The following is a 12,682-nucleotide window of genomic DNA, read 5'->3' on the forward strand; positions in this document are numbered from 1 at the left end:
TTCTGTTTTTATTTTATAGAATTATACTTATCAAATCATCCATGTTAATGGCTTCTGTCGTACAACTGTTATTTAGGTGATTGATTCATTCGGTAGATCAAGGCATTTATGTGGAATCATGAATGGAAGCACTTCTTGAATGTTGATGAGAAAGTTGTTTGACTGCCATTTGTTTAATGTTCAAAATCATTAATTGTCAATGTAACAGCTCATAGTTACTGCCATGATTGTTGTGCATTAGTTCATTTGAATCAGATCAATCATTATTCATGCTTGAAAGGAAACGTAATTGAAAAGATAAGAAGCATTATATTTGGCCATGTGATTTTTGGTGGTGCTATAAATGATAAATGATGTCAAAATGAATTAGGCTTTCTTCAAAGGGATGTTTTGAGTATTATTCAATAATGATTGAAGTTTTGTTTCAAAAGATTCGTGGTGTGAAACATATTTTATGGTAGAATGTTATCAATAAATAATAAATGAATCAATCTTGTAAAGAGTTCTAAGTTGTTTGAATGTACTAAATTATGTTGAGGCATAATCTATCAATTTAGATTTAGCTCTTTTGTTTGGGAGAAAATTGAGAGAACTGGATTCATTTGTTGTGTACGTTATTGAAAGTGGGTTTATCTAGAATCATGTGCCCTTTCTAGGTTGAAAAAATGTTATTTCTTGCTTCTTGAATCTCATTTTGTGGATTAAAACAATATGCTGGGACTCAATATGTATTTAACTGCCTTGAATTGGTTTATAAAGCTTTTAGTTTCATATTTTTAAGAGCCTATAGAAGTTTCGTTAACAATTTACTGCCTCAAGAGAAAGAATGCTTCTGGATCCGTAAAGATTTCCTGAATGAAACCATGAAGTTAATGGCATTATGGAACATTTGAACATCCGGTGTCATTCATAAGCTACTCTATTGCATGTAAAATAATAAGTTGAAAAAATTGATGTATTGAAAGAGTTAATTGTAAAGCATATGGTGACAAATTAAAGTATTTTGAATGAGGTACAAACTTGGAAAAATATTTCTTTGTTCTTAGTTAGTGGAATGCATTAATTGCCACTGTTGGATAGGTTTAGTTGCTACCTTAGGAGGGCTAAAATTTCTGAAAAGTGAAGGTGGAAAATGGAAATATCATTATATTAATGAAGTCACTAAGGCAATGTTTACCTTGTATCATGGTAATCATTTCAAACCCCGACAAAGGAGGTCATTTTCTTAAAATTGAGAGGAAACCTGGTAGATTCCATGATGTTTGTCAGCTTCAGGTGACTAGAACTTGGAGAGGAGTAATCTATCATAATCCAATTGATGGAATACAAATTAAATGGGATTTATGATTTTTATCCAAATAATAGTGAAAGTATTACTACTTCTTTATTTCTCTTAGTGAACTTCATGTATCTAAGTGTTGGTATCCTATGAGAAATGTTGCAGGGAGGAGTACCGTATATGTCCCCCCTTTTTTTCCAAAAATGCCCATGGTAAAAGTAAAGGGGGGAAATTCGGAGAAATACGGTAATACGAAATTTAACATTACTGAATAACCTTGATGCATTCATGATAATGACTACATCACCTCGGCAACTTTGAACATGGTTTCACATCATGTAAAAGCTTGTGGTAAGAGAAATATGTGAAAATAGAGAATATTATTGAATAAGAGAATATTTAGCTTCAAAATCAGTTCTGATAATTAACAAGGGCGTTTTAAAGTGTTTTTAACGAGGGCTATTACCTAGGATACTTAAATTGCTTTTGTGAGCTTTTCTTGGCCTCCTGCACTAATTTCTGTATAATCTAATATTTAATGTTGTCTGGGTGGATCAATAGAAAGAAGTAATATTTGCACATCTAGCATTCCAAATTCTGCAGGCTGTATGGTGACTTCAATTCATTGAAATATGTGCACTTATTCTTCTTATGCTCATTTCTGTATGTATTGAAAACGTTATAATGCTAAGATTGACTTACAGCTGCTCTACTCTTTTTCGTATCCCATACTTGAGAGTTAACTTCCCTATTGTTGCTCTTACAGGTATTGTACTTAGTAGAGTTTACAGTGTGTAGATGCACTTAGTTATCAACTACATGTTTGAGTAAAATATTATCAGGTTATCTTAAATCAAGTATAGAAAATGCGGGGATTAGTAAGGTAAAACTGAAGGCTCCTCACTGTGGACTTATGGCAAAGGTTCCAGGTACTTCCAGTTTTGTGTATTACCTGAACTGCTTCATAAGAGGGGAAGTTTTGCATTTTTATGGCAGTGCATGGGAAGGGCTTGTTGTTTGCAAATGTGAATTTTCACAATTTTATGCATAATTTCAGCTTATATGCAAAATTGGGAGTTTTTGGCATTAGTAACGACTTTTTTTCATGATTTTTGAGTTTTTTAAAAATATTTTTGCTGCATTTTGAAATTCAGACCAGTTATAAATGTCATTTTTAACTTTACAAAAATTAGGTGAGCTCAAAAGGCTAGAAAATAAAAAATAAGTAAAGGTTTGTAGTAGCCATAAACAATTGGTACTACTTGTCAAGAACACCAAGCTTACTGTTTTTATGGTTTTGAGGCATAACTTTGCGAATACGATTCACTATGAAAAATGAAAAAAACTTTGTCGAAGTTTCTTCTTTTCCATTTTTCTTACTGTTTTAGTTTACTGCAGAAATCTAAGGCAAGGACCAACTATATCCTCTATACCTACCAGAATACCCCCTATTGTGGTTTGTGGGAATTAAACCTCCTCGCCAGTGACCACCTCAGACGCACCCACACAACCCAGATAATGCAGGGTCTAATTGAACCTTTATATAAGCTGTATTTTTTATCTGGCGAGGCACAAATGGCGAGGCCTTACATTTTATTCTCAGCAATGTTCTAAGATCCATTTCACAAAGTTTCCTCAAGTTCGCATTCTTTGAAACAATTACTAAGAAATCTATTAAATTATTAAAATTCTATATTCTGCTCATTTTCATCCGATCCATTCCTTGCTGTTTATCCCAGGGGATTTTTTATTCTATTTGGCTTCATGTACACCCCCTTTACATCTTAAAATAATTTTAAATGCCTCCCACGTTAAACCCTTTCATTGCTGTGAATGTACCTTTTCTTCCTGCCTGTCAGGCGCTTAGTGCTTTCGCCGCATATGACGGGTAGGTTTGCGTAGAGTGCGCCACAGCGAAAGGGTTAAAACAAATGCTAACGAAATTTTTCAATGCATAAGTTGTTGTAAATGGTGGGCACAAAAAGTATGTAACCCATTTTTTGTGACCTTATAAGTCTGTCATTTAATTTTCGTGTAAATTTGCTTGGTTTAATTAATACATTTCTTACAACTTCGTTATTAATATGCATAAAAAATGATGCTACGCACTTATTGTTTTTAACAGTAAAATATGAGCTTTAAACTTGTATCATCACTCCTTACACTTTCTGCTAGAAGCAAATGGAAATATTAGATTAACAGAATCGTTTATGAGAAAGATGTAACATTTCATACAAATGCCTGCCTGTGGCTCCGAATATTTGCCCATGTGTTTTCAGAGGGTAGGCAATATGCATTACGATATTATTAACGCTTTATTTTTTGTTATCTGGCGAGGCATAAATGGCAAGGCCATATGTATTATTCTCAGCAGTGTTCTGTGATCTATTTGAAAAAGTTTCCTCACACTCGTATTCTTTTATGTCGAAGGAAATACTTAAAAAAATGCTTTTACTTAAATTTCTGTATTCTGCCTACATTTTTAACCAATTCTGTTGCTGTTTACTCACAGTCAGTGTTTTTGATATTCAATATGGCATTTGTCCTGATTTCCAAATTTGGAAATTAAGAGCAATAGTTTTTTTATAAATAAAATGGAATAAACTTTGTAATTCTTGTATCAGACTGTTGCTGTACACACAATTTGTCAGTGCTAGTTGGCATGAAAACAAAAGATGCACAAATGATGAAGTTTCTTTCGTTCATCGTTTCGTTCAAATGTTTCTTTCGTGATCATCAATGACTAATTTTTCATTATTCGTCAAAAAAACACTATGATCAACTAGTGGTTTTCTCACAAATTTGTTACAAATATGCATAAAAAATGACGTAATGAACTTGTTTTTAATTGTAGGTAACAGTAAAGTAAGAGCTTTTAGTGCATATTATCAATCATTACACTGTCTGCAAGAAGTAAATAGCAATTTTATAACGATCAATCATTTAGTGATTCAATCCAAAGGTTGGTTTGGTTAGGTGGGTTAGAGCTCACCTCGGAGTAGGCCACAGGCATGTGAATTTCATATGTACAGGGAAGGGGGACCAGTTCCTTTTCCTGGGCCACCTTGCACATTTTCATTTTCAAGGATTTGCATTTGGGAGTGTCCATCGGCTTCACCTGGGATTTGAACCCAGGACTCCTCGATTTGCAGCCAAATGCTATACCCTCAGGACTATCATTCTTCCTGTATAATGATAGAATGGCTTATAACAAAGATGTACCACTTTTTACATATTCCTTTGCATTGGCTGTGGGTATTTTTCCCCTGAATTTTCTCAGAGTTGGCAAAATTTAGGTTATGTTATCACAGGTACCACAGCAATGTATGGGCAGTACAGACTAAGTGTTGGAGCCATGTTGCAATGAATATTGGTGTCCAAAATTTATGCTGGTTCTAAGTGACATCAAAGATGATTCCATGGAGGAAATATTGTAACGAGGGCGAAATATGGCAATCCGTGAGCCTCCCATTGGAAACGATTGGTTGAATTTCCTGATCAACCTGATTTCTCAATTCTTTAGAGGACTTAATGGAAATGAGAAAAAGTTAAGCTGAGATTCACGTACGATATTTGTGACTACAGATAAAAACCTATTTTCCTTGAATAACTATGCTGATAATAAATATTCTTCACAAGTATTTTACATACATGTACTGTCACTTTCAAAAGTCGGTCCACATGACGGGCGCAGCCGTCACCGGGCTTCCCCAAAATCGACCTTCGCGTATTGCTTATGCGTTCCATGCCCTCTGAGAGTCAATTTGACTTAATAGCTTATGTGACTGGTGCAACTTGACTTTTTTACTGTCGCCAACAGACCCAAGCAATATTTTTATGACTAGGAAGTCTTCGAGAACCCACATACCCTCCCCCTCCAGTACTCGAGAACACCAGAACCTCCCATACCCAAAAATGTTCACCCTCGAAGGAAGCCGAGAGGGAATTACGGTTTAGTTGGACTTTTGCATTATGAGGTAGTAGAGAACATCTTTCGGAGTTCCCTTCGGGTCGCCGCAAGGCTGACTCCATCGAAAATGTAAGAAAACAATTTTTTTATGCATTATGAAAATAGTATATCTACTTTTTGAACTCAATACACCTTGATGTAATCATGATTACCTTCTGCATCCGGCTTCACCCGTTTCGGTGACCAAAACTCGTGGTTATTTTCCAATTATAGTGCTTGAAATTTAAGCTATTCCATCATTAATAGTTTCGTCAAGCTACAAGTTGTCCCTATACCTTGAAAATCCCCTCTTACTACTGTCGTGGATATTGATCGATAAGATGAATTGTTGCACGGACATAAGTTTGATTTTTATCATTTGGCAAACAATTCAATTAGATATGGCTATTATCCTATTAAGGCCACGTATCGTCTAAAATTCTATTGGAAAATAGTCTTTCAGATAGTTGTAATTCTTCAGAAAAATGTGCATATTAGTAGCAATTTTGTAATGGCCAAAACCAGCTTAAGAGGAAAGGTTTCTGAGTTACATAAAGCGGTTGAGTGAAATTTGTCATAGGACCGGAAACTAGAGCAAAATTTACGTGTAACGTGTCCTTTAAAGGCATTTCTTTTCTTAGGAGTATATTGAATGCCAAGTATTTTTACTCTCGCGAAAAAGAAACACCAGTTTATTTTACTCCATCTGATGGTATTTACCATATTCTGTGCTGACAAATAATCCCTTTAAATTGTTGAGATAATATAATATCGTATTTACCGAGACAAATTATTGCGTTGGATGTGCCCCTCAATGTTCTTAGATGTATTATATTATTTTGAAATTTGACCCTCCACGACTCAAGGTGTTTGCTTTTAACAGACTTTTGAAAATATTTTATTTACATTATATACTGGAAAACTTAAAAATACATACATTATACTCCAAGAAATATATCAGATGAATTTGTAAACAGGCTACTGCGGTACTTCGTGTTACGAAAAGGCAAATTGCGGCCCTGTTATTCAAGCTGAGTATTATTTGAGCGTTACAGAGGGTGAGAAATACCAAGATCTTCAGGAAATAATGGGTAAAATAGAAAATTGTGGCATATGCAATATCCCCGGCAACCACCTACTATAAGAAAGTGCGGCCAACGGAATGTCAAATAAGCTGGTTTATAAATTACGAATTAGACCAACAGATAAGTAGTAACCATTAAAATGGATACAGATTTTTAGTGTAACTTTGCTTGAAAAAAAGTATTTACATAAATATGCGAGTAATTTAGAAAAGAGGTTATATATTATTGTAATATTAATTTTTTAACAATGTAGTATTGGCATTATCTTGTAAATCATTTTTTAAACTTAGGAACCCTCTGCCAGCTAAATTTTCCAATGAGTGTTGAATATTTTTTTGTCGCAGGAAAGGTTGAGAATATGATTAGGAGTTGTTTAGTATGAATGAAATATAATGATGTTATGCCGGTGACGTTTGTTCTCCAACTATGTGATTTAGTATAATCATTTTCACAGATTCATCAAAATTCAGTTTCGATCATGCATAAATTTTTAGCAATATAAAGTTGAATGAAAATGTGGACACTCGGTGATTGACTCAGTGCTTCAACCCAGAGGTTGGTTTGGCTAGGTAAGGTTAACGCTCACCCTAGACAAAGCCACATGCGTACACAATTCACATGTTCAGGGTAGTAGGCCAGTTCCTTTCCCTAGGCCACCTCGCACTCCGAGGATTTTTTTAGGGGTGTCCAAAGGCCTCACCCAGGACTTTGTTAAGTTTTAAAATTTTTAATTATGCGAACAAATGAAAAATATCCCGGTTCAATTCTACAGACGAATCATACAAAATTATACTGTTGTAATGTTTAAATAGCACCCAATGCAATGAAAATATTTTCAGATAAAAGAAATTTCCCCCTGCAAATCGCGAATGGAAAATTACCATAATTTTCGAAATTTTTATAAAAACTTTATACTTTACACTAAATTTGTCAACTGATTGAAAGTAGAATAAGCTGATTCTTTTCAAACATATGGTTTATATGTGTAACATGTGAAAAGTTTCAGGTTAAGCAAATTTATAATTACCGATATTCAAAAGATCGAACTTCACTGTAAAAAAAAATATACCTGGTGAAACTTCGCCGTTATCATGTGTGATGTGTGTGATGATGATGATGTGTCGTTTTTTTACTTGGATATCAAAATTCCACAAAATTTTCTTAGCTTTATGTTATTATTTGAATAATATAGTGGATAACTTAAAGAATGCAGTGCTGTAAGGAAAGGTGATCTCTCAGATCACTTCTTGAATACTCCATGGAAACCTACCTCAATCGGTAGAATACTATAATAATAACAATAGTGGATAACACATGTCCTCTTGTCCTCAAGTCTTGGTGTTCAAAATTACATGACTGTGGAAAATAGATTTAGAATTCATTGCTATTAAAGTGCAAAATTGCCAATTCATTTATATATCACGTAATGTGATTATTTCTGGCTGCAAATTTTTTTGCCGTATCAATCCTAAATTTCTACGAGTAAATATTAAGAGGAGATCAAGAGGAGGTTTTACTAATAGCTTAAGGATAAGTAAAAGTGAATGATATACTTTAATCTAAATTCTTCCAGGTGTAACGCCTCTAGAAGAATCACAAGCATCATAGTCATGTCGATGAAGGCTGTCAGAAAAATCTCACTTGTTAGCTAAATCTGCTTTTAGGAAAATGAAAATTCACCAGTGAAAGCAGACACTTAAGACGGAATAACGCCTTTGAGGCGTATGATGATATATTTCGATGTTCAGCGCACGTTCATTTTGCCACGAAAATTGCTGAAAAGGATTCAAGATTTCATGATGTGAGGAATGAACAAAACATTTCGTTTTACGTTGATATATTAGAAATGAAATGCGCATACTTCAAGAAACATCTTTAATATTTAGTAATATCACCATTTTTCAATTACAATCCGTAACCGTGATTGCATGGAATCAATTATATTTTCTAATAATCTCGGACATCTGCCTATAGAATTCCGTGTATCTTGTAAATGGGCCTCTAACGCCTCTGAGCTCTTCTCTCCATGGTAATCCCATTCCTTCGTAATTTTTCCCCAGACGTTTTCGATGGGGTTATAGATCCGGTGAGTTAGAAGGCCAAGGTAAAACATTGAGGAGTGGAATTTCTTCAAAAAAATACTTAGTTACATTAGCTTTATGAATCGGACAATTGTCCTGCACAAAAACCACCTCCTCATCCTCAGGAACGACTTCTTCTATGTAGGGCAATAAGTAAGTTCTTAAAATCTCGACATAATCCGTGGCGTTCATTCTGGCTAGGGTTGTAACTAGCGGTCCTGGTCCAGCCACAGATATTGCTCCCCAGAAACTCAGACTGATGTGACCAGGATTTTTTGTTCTTATTGAATTCCCTTCATTATGCCTGTAAAAAATGGCCAATATTAAAATAAAGATTCTCATCATGAATTTTGGTGTCGAGAATTATGTTGGAAGTATAAGTAACAGCTGGTTGGTTTATTTTTTTGCTATCGTCACCCTCTTTAGAGGGAAGAAAAATAAAGCTGAGAGCAAAAATGCCATGCATTTCATCTTAATACTACGCAATTCCAATAAATTTAACATGCTATCTCAAGCTAAAAGAATCATTACCTTGTATTTCTCGGTCTCCAAAGCTCCACCTTCCCGTGCTGGTTGCTTCTGAAAGTTTTCTCGTCTGAGAATATCATGAGATTCCAGTACGTTTGGAGCATACCAATACGTAATAGTTAGCAAATTGTAAACGGGCTTCACGTTGTATTTCGCTGGTGGAGGGTTTCTTGGCAGCCCTGTAATGCTTAATCCCACCCTCGATGATTCGGCGCCTTACCGCCGCATAGCTACAACCTAAATTACCGTGAATGTTCAACCCCGCTGGACCACCAATAGATAAGGGATTTTGACGAATCATCTCCCTCATGCCTTCGTCTTGCTACCTGGTAGTTTTTCTTGAACGTCCGCTTTTTGCTTTAGTCTTTAATGTCTCGTCACCATCAACTTTTCTTTTAAGCCACTTGTACACAGTTTTTCTATCAACTCCTAATTCCGCAGCTATTTGGAACACAGTTTTTCCGCTTTCAAAATATAAGGAGACTATTTGTCCCCTTTGAGCTGCGCTTAAATTTGCGTTGGCCCGACGATCCATTGCCTCTGTATTTTCGAGGACTCGTCACACTACTTTCCAGAGTGGAAATCACCTTACTGAGAACCTTATTTACCTTGTGCCCTCTCCTCGGTGGAAGCGCGCGGAAGGTAGCAGGGGATTTAGAGATAAAGGAAGAATGCAATGGGAAGACTTTGATGGATATTAAGATCGCGAGTAAGTCGAACGGGCCGCTTCAAGTCATGGAGCGCATAGGCAATACGCCAAGTTCGAGGCCAGCAGAAAACGTAGTTCCTCGTGCTGGCCGTGGGGACCGACTTTTGAAAGTGACTGTACTTAATACTCCCTTCATTACCTAAGTGGTTCGTTTTTTCATTTCAACCGAGAATTTTTTGTATTTTTGGCATGGAGCAGATCTCAAGGGAAAAATTAAGAGATGATGGATAATGTACCATCAAAAGCCACATTGTAGCAATCTAGAGAGTATATCCCTAATAAATACGTGGATCATTCCAGCGATTCCTCCTCATACCAATGAACAATTGACTTCTATGGTTTCAGTTTTTGTTCAGAATTAGTTTATGAATGTACCTTAAACTAATGATACTGCAATCGTTTTGTGAAGAAAATTACCATGTTAATATTTTCACATTTTTGATAATGCTCCCTAGGGTAAATATTACATCTCAGGTACATCTCTGAGGCATCTCCCATATCACATGTGCGGTCCCAGAGACATGCATTTAACTTTTCGAGAGCTCTCTCAGGTGTCACTATGTCCAAAATAATATTTTTGCATGGGCATCTTGGAGAATCCCTGAGAGGTTTAAGGGAGATTTGAGAAGTAGCTTGCATGTACCACTCCTAAGAAATCCACATTGCAAAAATTATAGGGTGCGAGCAATATTTTTAACTTGAACCAATTTTGAGTAGATTAGTGGTAAAACTGACAAATTTAGAGTCTTAATACAATAATATATTTAGTTAAAAATTAATAAATTCATTTGTCTTACTTAATTGATAGCAAGAATTTACTTCCCAATAGTTTTCAGTGCCACCAATTACCAGGTTTTTAAATTCAACAAAGCTAATGCATTAAAAATAATTTGAAGTGCTTGAGGAGCAGTTGCATATCTCACAAATACCTCTCAGAGATACTGGTGGTATTTGAGATATTCAAGGCTACGGTGAGGCATCTCTGAGACCTTAATTACTATAGAGGAAAGTACTCTGATTCATATTTTTTCTTATTTCTGGCTCTCAGTTGTCGAATGGCGATGATTTTTATCTCATTGTAAAGCTCGGCATTTCTTCAAGACTATGAATATAGTATGAACTAATTTTATGTCATTTTCTGCTATTAATACATTTTAATCTGTAAAAATTGTGAAATCATCTTTCTCAAATATTCTCACCTTAGAATCAGGCAAAACATTGTTTTGAGCAATTCCTCTTGAGGCCATTTTAATATGAGCCATAATTTTTATGTTAAGCCATCACTGTTGCCAATATTTGTGGTAGAATTTTTCCATGGATCACAATGAACCTGAGATGAATGGGTCTTACAGCCAGATGCACAACCACCAACTGGTGTTATTTTTGGCGATTTCATTTGCATTGGTGAAGGGGTTCAGAATGTTGGTGAGTTTTTGTGCAACTGTGTACCCTAAGCATTTGGACTTGTCAAGTTTGGGTTGCCCAAAAATATCCGGCCTTTGATTTACCTCATATTTTGAGTTACCCTTCCTCAGAACTTGTTGGGTAAAATTAGATTTCATAGCCTCACCAACTCCTTCCAGCCTCTTTCCATGTGGCTTTCAAGAAGACCGTGAGGAAATATCCTTGTGGAGAAGTTTTGTTTGTTGCTGCTTATTTTTGAAATGCACCTGATAATGTGTTAATGGCTAAATACTATGGAGCCAAAATTGAGTCAGTGCTATTCCTGCAAATGCATTACCTCAGAACAATTACTCAAGTTTCTATTGGAATACTTTAGTGGATGGGATAATGTGTGTGTGAAATAAGGATAGTTATCTCCTATATTTCACAGCGCAATCATGACCATTGTCTTCAGATTGTATTTCGTTCCTTAATGATTCATCTGCTGCTCTACGTCAGTCTGGAATTGCTTAATGTCCACGTTGAATCTATTGGGAAGAACTGAGTCATTGGTGGAGTCTGCTCCCAACACCCATTAGAACAGTTCATGCCTCCTGCTTACCTCGTCCTGCCCGAGCACCTTCAAGTGATCGCATAGACCGAATTTGCGGCTGGCGCGATGCCACGGGATCGCACACTTGCAGAGTACTGAATTCGCCAAGGAGATAGCTGTAGCATTCGGAGCTTCATGACATGTCCATAAGTAGACAGGATTTTTATCCTTCTCAATAAGCTGTAGTTTGTGGCTTTGGGTTATACATAGTGCCTGGGGAGTTTAAATATACCATATATGTATTGCCTTCAAAAGGACTTTATCCTTGGATTTCTAAAAATTTCCTTTTTTGTATGATATGAGGCTCAATGAAATTCCCTACTTAAGGGGCATCACTACCTTGGCACGAAGAATCACTACTGACCATCCTTAATTCCCTTTTTACAACTTAACCTTGGCCATAATGCCCTGAAATTTTCTTTTTATTCTAAGGTAAATATGAACTTGTGCTGTCATTTAGGGACATGGTCATTTAGTATTGAAAACAAGGAAAAATAGACTTAATGCTAATCGTTTTCCCCAGGTTTACAATATATATTTTTGCAGTTTTGGACCCGAGAATGAAGATAACATACAATAGCAGCATTGTGTGTGTGTGGATAGTCCATTTTGGATTATTATTATTCAGGAATTTTCGGCATGCACCCAAGTTATTGCTGTAGAGCTACTAATATATACTCAGCTATTGTAAAGTTACAGGTAAGAATTTTGGCATTGAATATCATCGCGCGTATATTGAGATCAGTGATGTACTGAGGCTACTTGGTCTCTGGAGCTAACTGGATGGTAGGCACCCCCTAGTACACAAATGTTCAAGATCCACTTTTGGCACCCCCTCCCTTTACAATGTCCTGTTCATCCCCTTTTTGTTATGCTACTGATTATGATACATAATCTAAGCTGAGATGTAACAAGACATAAGTTATATGAGACTTTAGTGGACATGGGTACCGACAGTAAACATTTGATGGCAGAATCTGAGGCATTTTCAGCGGTGTGTGGCACTGGCCTGTGTCCACACTGATGGTCTCTGCAACTCAAATTAGAAGCTAATG

The sequence above is a fragment of the Ischnura elegans genome, chromosome X, assembly GCF_921293095.1.
Source record: "Ischnura elegans chromosome X, ioIscEleg1.1, whole genome shotgun sequence".
Taxonomy (NCBI): domain Eukaryota; kingdom Metazoa; phylum Arthropoda; class Insecta; order Odonata; family Coenagrionidae; genus Ischnura; species Ischnura elegans.